Here is a 15976-nt window from a genome sequence, read left to right as displayed (position 1 = left end):
ACCAAAGCCCAACAAATCTCATTTTCTATTGCTCAAGTCTTCTAGTAAGGACTATCCACTTTGTTTGAAATCTTGTCCTTTGCTATTCGGTCATAGCATCATACTTCAAAATCTTGTACTTTCTTCCACATGTAGAGATTCCATGATGCCCAGTTCCAGGAAGGAGATTTGAAGCCAGTCCTTGATTGCTGACAACCTTATCCTGATGCATTATGGGGCCCTCAATACTGCTTTCAACTTGTAGAATCAAGAACTACAAATACCACACTGCTTTGGGATTGAAGATTAAAACCAGGGCCTTGGAACTGGGTAACTTGACAGCTCCGCAGATGATGAAGACAACCAGGGGCCAATGCACAGTGGTACCTGTTAAATAATCGTGCTGCAGGAAAAGTTACCAGGTCGCAAACAGCAACCGATGCACAGATCCCCTTTAGAGCATTGGTCACTATTTGCAACTCAGAGCTGTAAAATACATTTGACAGCTTGCCAGAATTTTTCGAGTTGCGGGGGGGGGGGGGGTTGAGAGGGGGTAGTCTAGTGACCCCACCCCTTCCACTAAATAATCCCTGGTGTTCCGATGAACCTCCACACCCACCTCCCAAACGCAAAATCACCCTGGTGGTCCAGTGGACCTGGCCCACCCGTACCCCCCTCCCGGGAAAGATGTACCATGGTGGTCTAGTTACCCCTCCCTGTACCTTAAATACTTGGAGGCAGGAGCAATATCTCCTTCCTCCTGCCTCTGGGCCTATCCAGAACAAAATGGTGGTACCCAACCCTGCCCAGTGCATCCCAGGATGCACTGGGCAGGGGCTGGGCACCACTATTTTGTTTCGGACAGGCCCATAAGCAGGAGGTGCTGATCCTGCCCTCCTGCCTCCAACTTTTAAAGGTAAGAGAAGGGGAGGGGTCACTAGACCACCAGGGTACATCTTTGCTGGGGGGGTCCGGGAAGGGGGTCAGGACCACTGGAACATCAGGGTGATTTTGCTTGGGGGGCTATGGGGAATTATTTTGGGTTGAGAGGGGAGTCAGGGGGAGGGGGGGGGGGGGAAAGATAGGGAGCACAAGTAGGCAGCCTTTGCAGCTGCCTGTTTGTGTTTCCCTTCTCTCTGACAGCTCCAGAGCAGCCATAAAATTAGCTCATTAAAGCTCTGTGCTCTGGAGCTGTGCATGGCCTGGAGTACTCATTAGAATATTACTGAGTTCATTGTAATGCATTTGCATGAGTTTCTAGGTGGCTGCTAACCGCACACTTTACAGCCATGGAAAACCCCTTTGTGCATTACTTGCTAAATAACATTTGCTTTAGACTGGCTACAACCAGTCTAAAGCAAACATTGACAGCACGGTAAGCTTTGTGCAACGGGCCCCCAGTAATCTTTTCTTCAGTTTTAAATATCTTCTTCCATGAAACTCTGCAGTTCCTTTTTTACCATTCTCAATTTTTTTTTTATATCTGTTAAACATGTTCCATCTTCTCTGAGGGGGCTAAGAGAGAAAAAGAGAGATTAGAGAAGAGCGAAGGAAGGAAATAAAAGGAAGCAGAAAAGATAAGACTAGGGAAAGACTTTTAAAGTGCTGCCCCCTCCCCTCAAGGGAGAGACTACAACAATTTTCCATTCTCAATTTTTTATACGTCTGTTAAACATGTTCCATCTTCTGTGAAGAAAAGAGAAATTGGAGAACAAGAGTGAAGGAAAGAAATAAAAGGAAGCAGAAAAGATAAGACTAGGGAAGGAATTTTAAACTGCTGCCGTTCCCTCCCAAGGGAGAGACTAATACAAATGGGATTTTTTTTTTTCAAACATCTTGATACTTTCCAATCCATACTCCAAGTATTGCCCTAAATGAAGGGAAATTTGCTGTTAGATAACCCACATGTTATGTAATAATCTGTGAAGCCTAACAAAAGAAATGTGGTACACAAAGTTTTCTCTAAAATGTTAGCGGTTTCTTCAATGATTTTATCATGTATTGAACTAAAGAAAAGTCCAAGTAACCTAATGGAAGGGATGGGGAGGGAGGAGAGAAAAATGGAAGAAGTACTTCTACTTTTAAAGACAGTGGGCCTGATATTTCAAAAGGCTTTTGATCATGAAGCCTGGAGTTTATGTAGGCTGTGATAATTTGCCCCCCATCTACACATAATTGTATAGATAGTCCACACCATCACTGGTTCTTATTATCTACACGTGAGGCAGGTGCTATCCTTTTAGGTAAATAAGTTAGGCTATTTAAGTTAAAGTTTTTGGTTTTGTTAAGTGTCTAGAGTTTGAAAATATTTTCTGTTTTCAGGGATGCTTTTTACATTTCAAGGATTTAAGATTAGACAGCGGGTGTCTTGAAACAGCTCAGGCGAAACATGAACCATGTCGGGACCCGTTTTCTTCATCTAGCAAGTTAAGGGCCCTGTTTACTACGGCGCGTTAACATTTTTAACGTACCTACAATTAGCGCACATGCTAACCACATAGATGCCTATAGGGATATTGTAGGCATGAGTACATGGTTAACACTTGTTAAAAATGCAATCACGCCTATAACTCGGCTTAGTAAACAGGGCCCTAAGTGAGAAGAACCATTATATAAAAAATGTTATTTGGCACTTGTGGGAAGTACTTTAAAACAGTGGAGTTGTGCTATGATTATATGCCTGGACAACTTTGAAGACCAATGAGTCTGTGTTTGTTTCTTGAAAACATACGAGTAAGCCCCTACATATAATTTATATATATGAAGAAAAATTTTTGAAAGGATTTAAGAAAGTTTTTTGTTAGCATTGTGTGTACTTTTATAGCAGATGGGAACTCAGTATTGTCTATCTTATTATCTGAGACCAGGAAGTGGGCAGTAAAATTATACACAGAGCTGTGAAGTTCAGCTGTTCTGCATATAACACAGTAGGCCTAATTTATGGCTCTTTTACTAAAGTTTAGCATGTGCCAAGTGCCACGTGGCCCTTAGGTTTAAAATAGTATGCGCAGAATTTAGCATGCACTATGCTTTAGTAAAAGGGCTCCTTTTACTATAAAAAGTGCTAAAAATTGTACATGCAAATTTGAGTGCCTGACCAATTTAATTGAATAACAAGCTTAGTGTCAATAATTGGCTTTTTTTTTTTTTTTACAAGGCCACAAATCCTCAAGACAACAACACATGATGGAGAGACTGTATATCACATCAAACAGTCTTTATTAAAATATAGTCTATGACAACAACAGTCTATCACAGTGGCCCTGTGGATTTGTGGACATTTAACGGTTTAAATGTCTTGAGTACATTTTAACTTTATGTCCTTTTTTTCCTCACTGAACATTGTAGCTTGGGCATTTAGACACACTAGTGGATATATGATTGTTGTAAATGTTGTAGTTTGGGGACTGATGTTTACTCCTGCTCTCTTTTATTAGCAATTTCCCCGCTTTTCATGCCCACACAATGATGTTTTTTTTTTAGAGCCACATGATTTTTGGTTTGCTTTCCCCTAAGCATGACATTTTGATGATTTATGTATTCATTGTTTTGTTTTCTAGTTATTATCTTGACGTTTTACTCAAGCTTTCCCAAACAAGGTTTATTTTCTGCTCATCAAAATTACAACAGTGTTTTGGGTATGTTTTTTTTTTATTATGTTTTGTTATTATTATGTTTACTCATCAGCTTTGTACTTCAGCTTCTGTTGGGTTAGATATATGTATAGGGTAATACCCGTCATGATCTTTGAAATGTTAATGCTTTCTGGTATGTTTTAAAATTGGTTCACATCACATGTACACTTGTATATGTCTTTCAAACACATGTTTTTCTTATTATGAGTTTCATCATTATGTATCCATATATACACATACATACTGATGTTTTCTTTCTCCTGTTTGTTGGATGTTCATTTTGCAGTACTGTTGACTCCTGATGCAGGCCCAGTGCCGAAACACGGCCTTGTTGAGTCCTCTTTACCACAGATTGACTTTATTTTACATGAGAGACTGCTGTCGCAATAGACTTTATTTTACTAAAAACTGTTTGATGTGATATACAGTCTCTCCAAGCTTTTTTTTGTAAATACAGAAGTGTCTTGCATAGCACATATTTGCATGGGGGAATATACAATGGTGGAGCATGGGTAGGACATAAACGGGGCTTCCACTTACCTTCATAACTTACAGAAAACTATACATGTCTCTGCTCCATTTAAGCACACACATAGAGTGGGTGCCTAAATTTTAGCCACATCAATATCCAGTTACACTAGTATTCTATAATGGAACCAAGATGCCTAAATTCCATCCTATAACAGGCTTCTCGGGAGGCCTAAATGGAGGCACTCAGATATAGAACTGGCCCCATAGCCCCTCAATTCTATAAATGTTGTCAAAAATTGCCCGCACAAATTTAGGTGCATTCCCGATTTGCATGTGCAATTTAATTGAATAAGAGAATTAATGCCAATAATTGGCTTTTAACAAGCAATTATTAGCACTAATTAGATTTAATTGGGACCAATACAGGTAAAGTTAGGCACAGGATCCACACCTAAAATGTATGCACAGTCTAAAAAAGGGGAAGCGAAAATGGGAGGTCATGAGTGTTTGGGGGCAGAACGGGGGGTATGGCTTTAAGTTACGCATGTAATTACAGAATAATGATGCTCCACACGTAAATTTAGTTGCAGCCATTTGCACCAATGAAAATGTAACTCTCCGCTTAAGTGTGTATTCCATAAACTGTGCCAAACGTTAGGTTCTGCTTATAGAATACCTCTTAAGCATTTTTATTTTGGCACTGATTTTTTAGGCACCATTGTAGAATTTACTCCATAATGTGTGCTAGCAAATCAGTCAATATTTCCATTTATTATGTAGCTTTCTGCTGTCTCAAAGGTTTTGTACCTGTCATGTTCCCCTGTTGCCCAACTCCACGCTAAGGTTTTGTAGACGCACTGCTTCAGGAGCTTGGGTTAGAAAAATCACATGAAAACAGAATGAATGACAACTGTAGTACATAGTTGCACAACAGCTTAAAGGATTTTTTCTGATGGTCACTCCATTATATTGTTTGTGAATACAACAGTAGTGTTGGTCACAGAATGCATACAGGGGATATTGGGGCCCTTTAACTAAAGGGTATTAAGCCCTTAATGTGGGGTTAACACACGGAGACTACCGTGACCACATTAAGGGGCTTTGTGGTAATTTGCCCATTTCTGCGTGTTAAACCATGCATTACTGAATTTTTCATAATTTTTTATTTGGGGGCATGGCATGGGCAGACAGTGGACCAGCTAGTAGGTTATAATTACCACGCATTAATTAATGCACTGTTAACAAGAGTACTTAGCACCCTCTAGAAAGGAGGCAGGAAATGATCCCACATTAACTTGTCAGAGTAACACGTTAATCCAAATGTTAATGCACAACCTTCAATTAAAATTTGTAGGAATGACTGTTCTTGTTGTAGGGGTAGTTCTGGGCTTGCTGCGCATTACAATTCTGCTTTATAGTGTATTAAGCCCAAAACTTAACATATTTTAGCAAAAGACTCCCTTACTTAGCTGGCAGTGTGTGACATAAGTGACTGGGAACTTTGTTTGGATCCTGCTTGTGGTTCTGTTAACTCCCAAAGTGAGTTAGAACAATTTTAAGCTGTGAAAAACCAACCAACTTCCATGAATAAATATTGTTCCAAGTAATAGTGACCTTTCAACCACCTGCTGACCAAATAGGCAGAACTTGTCCTCACCTGCTATCTGAAATGAAAGATGCTTGGTTTGAAGCTTGCAGGTAGATGCCTTAACAGTGAGAGGCTACACCAGTTCTGTGTTTTATCTGGTATTTTCTTAAGCAGTGTCCCAGCAGATGAGACTTTGTTCTTACAGGAACTGTTTATTACTTGTACCAATTTAACATCCAGGAATTAAGAAAAGTGACTATTTTTGCAATATTGGTAATTTCATACTATAACTAGTACTCCTAGGGGAATTCTGCACAATATTTTAAAATTCTGTGCAACATATTGATAGTTCTCTTGTTCAGAACTCCCCCTTTATAAGTGCTGACCTCTCCCACAAGCAATCAATAGAAATCAAACAAAATAAAACATGGAAAAGAAAATAAGATGATACCTTTTTTATTGGACATAACTTAATACATTTCTTGATGAGCTTTCGAAGGTTGCCCTTCTTCGTCAGCAAATGTGCTAGCTGACAGTGTATATAAGTGAAAACCTTCAAGCATTACTATGACAGTCTGACAGGGTGAGAGGATGGGGGTGGTCAGAGGTATGCATGGGGACATCAAAGCATATCATTGATATTCTAACAGGATGGGTGTGGATCACCCCACCCCTCACCTATCCACACCCATCCTGTTAGAATATCAATGATATGCTTTGATGTCCCCATGCATACCTCTGACCCACCCCCATCCTCTCACCCTGTCAGACTGTCATAGTAATGCTTGAAGGTTTTCACTTATATACACTGTCAGATAGCACATTTGCTGACGAAGAAAGGCAACCTTCGAAAGCTAATCAAGAAATGTATTAAGTTATGTCCAATAAAAAAGGTATCATCTTATTTTCTTTTCCATGTTTTATTTTGTTTGATTTCTATTGATAACCTTAAGAGTGGACTAACACGGCTACCACACTCCTCCCACAAGCAAGAAATCCTCTCCCTTCCCTCTTCGGGTTCCACTTTCTCCAGCTCTCTCTTAGCATGGATCCCTTCTCCTCTCCTGGTCAGTTCAACCCTCAGCTTTCTCTTCCTCTTCTTCAGAGTAAATACCTCCCATTTATTTCCTCCTGCCCCACTCTATTTCAATTCACCTATTCTCTACACTCTAGCAGCTGCCTTCCATATTTCTTTCTCCTCATCACTCAGCATTCATTGCCCCCCCCCCCCTCACTCTCTCCCTAACTCCCAGCCAGGCCCTACACCTCAGCTTTCTCCAGACCTCACTAGCCATGGCACACATACATCATCCACTTTTCTCCAGCTTCCCCCCCCCATCCATGGCATATACATTCCATCCACCTTTATCACTTCCCCCCCTCCCATGGCACACACAGGCACATAAAATCCACCTTTCTGTACCCCCCCCCCCCCCCACCTATCATTGGCACATATACACCATCCACCTTTCTCCCCATTTCTCCACCCCCTCAAACCATGGCACAAATCACATTCACCCTTCTCCACCACCTCCGCTCCCCCCCCCAATGGCACAAACCACATACACCTTTCTTCAGCTGACCCAGGCCCAAGTGTTCCTTTGAATCACTATCCCAGGCCTGAGTGTTCTTTTGAATCATGTGGGCCTCCATACAGCCACATGATTTAAAGGAACAGTCGAGACCAGGATGACAGAAGAGAAGGAGGTGGCCCAATGTGCAGATGTGGACCATCTCTCTTGATCATGAAAGGCAGGGAGGGAGGCCAAGCCATTGCTGCTACCTGTGCAGAATTCTGTGAATTCCCCCAGGAGTAAGCTAGGGATCTGATGCAACTGGTCATTGACTCTTCTCCTTCAAATCAATTCACCCCTTTCTGCTTCATTCAAAAGGCATAGTTACCAAATCTTCCCTGTCTATCAAAAGTCTCCCACTTCAGAATTTCATCCTCAGAGAGGATTTGAATTTTAGATGTTAAATAACCAATGAAAGTGCCCCAATTTGCAGCAGGGATGTGTATTTTTGTATTGCTGAGTTTTGTAATAGTGTCTACTCTAGTAACAGCATCAAACAGCATGTGCTATTATACCACAAAGCAAAACACAGATAAAAAGAAATAAAATGGAATGAGAAACACTAAATAAATAAATGAAACAATTTTCAGCCTGTACATGCAGTGGATTTATCTGATGTTGCACATACATTTGATTATAGCAGAATAAAACATTTAAACATGGCTCCATGTGTAAATAGCAATTTCAGAAAGATGCTATTTACATATGTACATGGGTGCGACAGATTTCAAAGGAAATATGCTATTCAAAGAGCAAACAGACAGGTTAGAGAGGGCGGCCCCAGGAAGGAGGAACAATGGAGAGGTTGAAGAGGTGGAGAGAGAGAAAAAAATTGAAGATGTCAGGCAGAGGAGGGACTCAGAATGGTTGATGGAGGGAGAGGAATAGCAGAGAAAGAATGAGGCTCAGGGATTGGAGTTGGGAATGGGAAGAACAGGGTCAGGACCTGATGATCAAAGGTAAATGCGGGCGCTAAAGGCCACTAGTATCAGACTAGCACCCGCATTTACTAGTGCAGAATGATCATAGGGTCTGGCGCAAGCGCGTACCAGGGAATACCAAAGAGCTCATTTAAATTATATGTAAATGACCTGCTGCGGTATTACGCCCATATGATCAGAGCACTGTTCTCTGATCTTATGGGCGGAGTAATGCCTTAACCCGATGCCAGCTCGGAGCTGGCATTAGGGTTAAGGTGCTATTCCTCCCCCCCCCCCCCCCCCCCCCGTCATGCCAGGCAGCCTTATATGGTATGGAAGCCCTATCCAGTGCATCCCAGGATGCACTGGGCAAGGCAGGGCACTGCCATTTTGGAGGTGGCATGGAAGGAGGAGGAAATGCTATTCCCTCCTCCGGCATCTAAGGTACGGGGGGAGGGTTTTGGGGCGTGCTAGACCACCAGGTGTGGGATGGAGGTCTGGTGACACCTCCAGCCCCCCCCCCCCCCGTGTCGGTGTCTGGGGGCTTAGGGGGGCACTAGGCCACCAGGACCTTGCCTTTGGTAGGAGAGTCTGGGGGTCCTTGGAATGTTTGACAGCTCCAGGCTTTTTTTTTTGACAACCCGGACCTGTCAATCAAGTACAGGAGTACTGTACCTGAGCGCATGCCCAGGCACAATCCTCCTGCACTTTCCCCTGATGATCAACTCTAATAATGCACTTAAATTTGCATATCATTAGTGTTGATCATTGGGGAGTTAATTCCCTGCACTGTTCTAGTGCTGTTTCGGAACAGCACAGAGAATTGATCATCGGGTCCTCAGAGACTCAGGGAACAGCAAGTATTCTGGGATCAGAGATGACAGTTGACTTGGAGATAATGAGAGGGCAGAACAAGGACTTCAGGACACGGGAGAACAGGGAGACAAAGACTGAGCAGGGATCTGAGGACTTGGAAACTGGGTGGGTATTGGTGGAGGGGGAGTTAGGGTGTGGCATAGTACAAGAAGGGGGCTTAGGGATGAGGATGACAGCGAGGTTCTGTAGCATGTTTGGAGGACTGCAGAGAGGGTAAGCATCACTAGAAATGAATGAATGTGTTATGGAAGGACAAAAGGGATGGGTCACTGAAGTGAATGAGAGGATGCAAATGAGGATGTGAAAGAAGCAATGGAAAAGTAAAAAAGAAACCTGAAAAACTAACTTGGCAGAAGACTGTAAGAAACCAGAACCAAGAAGATTAAAAAGCAAAATACCCAGACAACACAGCTAGAAAAGAAATGTCTATTTTCAGTTTCTAGTCATTGCCATGTGCTAACTTTGCTTATGCTCATTTTTTTTTTTGTATCTTTGCATTTTGTTCACTACAGGCAGAAATGCACTTCTGTTTTTCTTTCTCCAGTGCTCATAGTTCGGCTTCTCAGAGTTCCATTTCCAGATTTTGTCTGATTTCTTCTGTTTCTTAATTTCTCAGCTCTTATTGTGTACTATTAGGTGAAGGTCTGTGTCTGTCTGTGTTCTGCATATGTAGAGATCTAGAACAGTCCTGCTTGTTTGGTTTTCCCATTAAGGTGTGTTGTTCTAGACACTGGTATAATATTTGAAATTCTGCCTTTTCATAGGCTTTGTGGCAGATTGCAGGGGGGTGGGGATTTGGTGGTCACCCTGCCCCCAAAGGGCAACCCTGCAATATAAATACAGGCATTTTTTTTTCTACAAAAAAACACATCTTGTAGAAGTAAGGTGGAAACATACAAGCAAAAAAGAAAGCAAAATGTATTATGCATGAAAAAACATAACTAGTGAAATGCAAAATTTGTGCAGTGAAGGGAAGCATGATGCAGCCCAAGTCCCTGTGAGGAGAAGCTGCTCTATTCACACTTTCAAAGAATCCCATATACTTCCAGGATCCAACACACACCCAAATTATGCTAAGGGCGTGATAATTCTTCCGTTAGAAAATGTCATTCAGCAACATTCAGAAGCAGACAAAGAACATAGAGAGCTCAAGCTGTAAGTTTTTTTTATTATTTTTTTTTTTATTGAATAGACATTTAAATGGCCAGTTTTAAAATATTGAGACAATCAGAAAGCAGGAATAAAGCCAACTGTAGAAGAGAAGCCATATTTCTACAGCTATACACCAAAATTTTTACAGTCACATTAGTTTCCAGATATTGTGGTTGTTTGTAAGCACTGGGGTACAACGTTAAAAATTGTTATTATTTAAATCCTCTCACGCTTATTTATGAAGAATGTTTTGGTAATTTGTCTCTCTTGTTACTAATGTCCAAGCAGCTCCTACCACAGAATTACTAATTAGCCAAACTAATCTCTTGCATTGGTAAATTCCTTTTTTGGTATTCTTAGATTTTCTCTTTTTTTCTGCTATTTGATTTCTTACTTGTTTTTTTTTCTGAATAAACTGTCTGCAGCTTTGTTATGGCTATAATTTTACTTTAAAAATAAATCTCTTTCCTTTCATCAGCCTTTTAGTGTAACAGTTTTTCTATGTCCTTGACTACATAAGTAGCCAATAAGGGCGAATGGCCAGTTTGGAGCCCACAATGAATGGGGGGGGGGGGCGGGGGGGGGGGAGAGCAGCTCCCTACCTCTGATGGTGGCCTGGGCGGCTGTGGAGGGCTAAAGTTTAAGGCCTCGCTTGCCCAGGTCACCGGAAGAGGAACAAGTGTCGGGGGGAGGGGGGGCAGCTGCACGAACAGTGGGAAGAAAAAAATGCTTCTGATTGGAAGTGTCTTTTTAAATGAATATGCAGCGGAAAGAATTCCGTAATGGGAATTCTTCCTTAGGCCCCAGTGTAGGACCAAACCAGAAGCCATAAAAGGGGGTGGCTTCCTTGGAGCTTGCTTCTCAGAGGCGTCCTGTTTCTCCACCCACCCACCCTGCAGTAGGAGGCCTTTTGAAGTAGGCCTTAACATTCACCGGGTGGTCAATGTTAGGCCTATGCTCTCAAGCGCAGACCTTGAGGTCCAGGACTCCTTTTATGCTCTTGCTGTGGAGGCAGGGGCAAGGTATTTTGGCTAATCCTTGTTTAATGTTTTATTGCTCAGGTAACATATTGTAACCACCTATAAAATTAAGCTGCAGTCTTGTGTTTTATACAAATAAATATATGTTACACTTAAGGAAGTTGTCTGGTCAATGACTGTTGTTAATTATTTCAAGAATGGGAGATGTCTCACATCCCCTGTTAAAAATCGGCGCCAGGAGATAGTCTGCAGACGCGCCAGGCAAGAAAGAGGGGGCTCTTTCCTGCCCCGAAGAGGTCACTAGACCACCAGGGCACCACACTAAGGTAAATGAGGGGGGAGGATAGGACGCCTGCCTGCCCATCTGTCCGCCAGCCTGTCCATTCACCTGCAAATCCATACAAATGGGCAGGCTGGCAAAACCCACCCGGTTGCCTAGCCGTGTCCTCAAAAAGAGGACATGTTCAGGTAAAACCGGACGTATGGGAACCCTACTTACATCAGGGTCCTCAAATCCAGTCCTTGCGGTCCACAACCCAGCTTGGTTCTCAGAATTTCCACAATGAATATATATGAGAGATCTATTTGCATTCACTGCTTCTCATTGCACAAAAAGAGATCTCATACATATTCATTGTGGAAATCATGAAAACCAGGCTGGGTTGTGGACCTCGAGGAATGGATTTGAGGACCCCTGATTTACATGGATATTGGCAGAATACTGCACTATCTATGTATGTTTTTGGCCCAACCTAAATCCCACCAGTAAAATGATTTATATGGTCCAATGTTAGTCATACCAGAGGGAAGAGAAGGAGGAATTTAAAATAAAAAGACATATGCAGTCAGCGCCCACCTCTAACTACGTAAGTCCCTTTAACTATCAAGCCCTGCATTTATTTTCTATTTGTAACTGTTATTTTTGTATTTTCATAATATTGCGATTTATTAATCATTATATTTGTGTCCTTAGAGTAAGGTAGGATATAAATGCAAGGTTGGTCAGAGGTCAGGACCTCAGAGTCTAGCAAGGAAAAAAGAGAGTGAGACAAAGAGAGAAAAACATTTGCAGGTACTGTAGTAAATAATACTTTACTGGATCTGACTGTCTCTAAGATGTATTTAAGCATCACAAATAAAAGTTATTTCAAAGTTTGATTCCTCTCTTGTTTGCAATAAAATCAAAGCTTGGTCTAGGCAACACACCAAGCACAGAAGTGCTCTTTGATTCTCATGTGTGACGTTTTTTAAGTTGTACAGTTTTGTCTTATCAGCTCTTTATATCTCCGTAGGCTCACAGACCAGTATAATAAAGATGAACTTTGAGCCAGTGCACTGGAATGGTCTTTTAGTATATACCCAAACTCCAAGGCCAGGCCCAAAGCTCCATCCAAGCTGGTTCCCTCCTACCCTCTCCAGAAACAACAAAGTCTCCCAGTTTAAGATCAAGTCGAGGATTTTGCCAGTGTGATCAACGGCATTACCAGACAGTATTAGACAAAATAGCCAGATCTAACCTTGCCTGGTAAGACATCAGTCAACAGGCAGTTGGACTCCAATCATTGGAAGAAGTGATTTCATTTGTCAAAATAAAGTCCATAGTTGCTCCAATTCAGCAATTTAAAAGTCACATTTTCTCTAGGTTGCCTCCCTATAAATTAATCTTGCCCAGTGCATTTTATAGAAGATGTAAGATGTGTTGTTAGAGATACAGTACTAAAATTTGCCCAGAAAACTATGTTACTCATAATCATTTATTAAGGCTCATTCTATTTATCTCATTTACATTTCTAATCTCCTACCGACTCAGGTCTGAAGCCCAGTGTTACTGCATAGCCTTACAGAAAACTACTCACCCTTAGACATGAACTTTACAAGAATTTTGCCAAAAACATAAAGCCTGTGTTTAACTCTGCCTGGGCTTTTCTTAAATATCCCTTAGCTCACTATTAAGCATGCAGGGGAAGTTTTCAAAGCCCCTTACATGGGTAAACTGACCTAACTGAAAACTATCCTTCATAATCTGACTAAAACTACACATGGCATTTCACAATCCAAGTTCTTTTAGCTGGATTACAAGGAGCAGAGTCATCTTAACTATTAGACAAATTAAAGCACCATTCCCAGGTACATTAACCCATAAGGAGGGTGGGTAATTTTTAAATCGTCCATTTATTTGGGTAAAAGGCTTTTCGAAATATGTATATTTATTACATATGTATATTCAACAGTGTGATGTCTCTATGTGTTTTTCCAAGATTGTTATCTGGGATGAGTTAATCATGATTGTTAATATCAGTTATGAAAATCTCAAGGGGAGGCCTACGTGGGGTGGGGGGGGGGGATGTAAATCTGAAAGTTTGGCTAGAGCATCTAATACCTTTGAACTGGCTGTGACAAGGAAGCATTCCAGGGACATGTTTAGACTGGAGAAGGAAAACAATGCGTGTAGATCTGGGGGAAATGTGCATAGATTTAAAAATCAATCATTTTCTGCCTGCATGAATAGCAGGTACAAATTGCATAGTTTCCCTTTGAAAACTGGATACAAGGTCTATACTTGCAGCTACGTACGCTTTCTGAAAAGGTTCTCTATAATGGTTATATTCACTCTTGGCTTCCCAGGCTGCAGGAATCACAAGGTGCTATATGAAATATCAGTATTGTCTGACTGGGCCCTAGGCCTACAGTTAACCATGCATGCTCACATTCGCATTATAAGCCACTTTGCAGACTACCTCTCCTTTCACTACATTTCCTGAGCTCTTCTGCATGGAGTTAATGTGTAACTGCAGAACTAATCTGAAAGATTGTTTCCCCTGCCTTGATTACAGTATAACTGTAAAATGAAGTTCCTTCCCCATCTGTATCCAGAGTACGTTATTAACAACAGAAGCCCAAAGAGAATTCAGGCTTCAGACAACCTTTGATCCTCTAGTCATCCAGTTGCACAGTTAACTATCTGAATAGGAATAAAGGCACTTTTCACAGCATACATATATCTTACAAACAAAATGACATTCCTTTTTTTTACAAAAATCTCTCTGCAGACCACTGGCAACGCTGTAAAAATGTATCTAGTCTTTATGTTCATACAAATTAGGGGGAAAAGACACCACTGCATATCTTCAAAATCTATGACTACACCACAGGAAGGGCCACCAACGGTCTGATTTCATATCCCAGCTCAAAATGCTCTGGGAACTGTTCCATTTCTCCTACTGAATCAACATGGAAAAAAAAATCCTAATCTGCTTTTGGAAAGGAGTTACAAAGACTAAGGGCTGGCCTGGCCCAATATTGAGAAGTCACCAGAGCAGGAACTGAGGTTGGTTCCTTTTCTTGTTGGATTGCATATTAAACAAAAAAAAAAAAAAATCTGGTTTTCTTTCCCTGCAGCAGGCATTGATGCTCACTCCCTCTTAGTAAACAGAAACCACAGTAATGTGCTGAAGGGCATGAAGGCTGGGCTGGGCTGGGGTGGAGAAAAGCAGCATACAGCATATACAAAAATCAAGTCTTTTCCAGGCCTGGATTTCATCATGTGTATAACTTTTGGGGGAGGTCAACTGGATCCCCATTACCTTGTTAGAAATAAACCCAAGATGTAAGTGAGCAGAATAAGGAATGTTTTAAGATGCAACCTTTCAAGAGTACTAAAATAGCTATTATTTTTTAAAAATAATTTCTGGATTGATTATTCTTAATGCTGTATGAGTATCAGTGTTAATGTTAACTCCTGTGGGGTTATTTTGTGAAAATCTACATAAATTTAAAGGCAATTACCCACATACTTTATACACATTTTCAAACTACCCACACGGTTACGCCTGCTAATGTGTGAGGGAAATTGTTTCAGGAAATTTGATGTGCATAGTTTGGAAACTGTAAAAGTATGTGCCAGGAAACCCCTTCCTGTCTCTGTTCTTATGTTGATTGTATTTGAAGTACCATCTTTCAACATTGCCGGTAAACTTGTGTCTACATAGGGCACTTGCGCACAACTTTATCCATATAGACTAGGAATTTTGTAAAAGGCCATTGGTATAGGTAAAGAAATGGCTTTAGAAAAGACCTGCCTCAGGGGCTCTTTTACTAAAGGGATGGCCGATGGTGCACGGCAACAGGCTTACCGCTTGCCAATCAGGAACTATTGCCAGCCCAATGTGGGTGCCAGCAGCAGTTCCACCCCCAGTGCGCAGCATTTCAGGTGCTAGTGGCAATTAGGGAAAAATATTACCACAGAGGTTTATGTGGTAGTAATCGGGTAGTGCTGCGCGCTGCCTGGTTACCATTGAGTTAGCACAGAAGCCCTTACCACCAACTCAGTGGATGGTGGTAACTGCTCCTTCCGAAATGGCCATGCGGCAAGTGCAAACTTACCACACGGCCATTTCATTCTTCCCCGTTTTTCATCTGCTGCATGCAGCAAAAATGGCTGCCGCTGCTAGTGTAGTGCCCCTTTTACCGTAGCTTAGTAAAAGGGCCCTTTAGTATCCGTATCTCAAAAAAGATATAGTAGAATTGGAAAAGGTACAGCGAAGGGCGACGAAAATGATAGTGGGGATGGGACGACTTTCCTATGAAGAGAGGCTGAGAAGGCTAGGGCTTTTCAGCTTGGAGAAGAGACGGCTGAGGGGAGATATGATAGAAGTGTATAAAATAATGAGTGGAATGGATCGGGTGGATGTGAAGCGACTGTTCACGCTATCCAAAAATACTAGGACTAGAGGGCATGAGTTGAAGCTACAGTGTGGTAAATTTAAAACGAATCGGAGAAAATTTTTCTTCACCCAACGTG

The sequence above is a fragment of the Microcaecilia unicolor genome, chromosome 13 (genome assembly GCF_901765095.1).
Source record: "Microcaecilia unicolor chromosome 13, aMicUni1.1, whole genome shotgun sequence".
Lineage (NCBI taxonomy): Eukaryota > Metazoa > Chordata > Amphibia > Gymnophiona > Siphonopidae > Microcaecilia > Microcaecilia unicolor.
The sequence above is the reverse complement of the archived record's forward strand: the minus strand, read 5'-3'. Positions refer to the sequence as shown.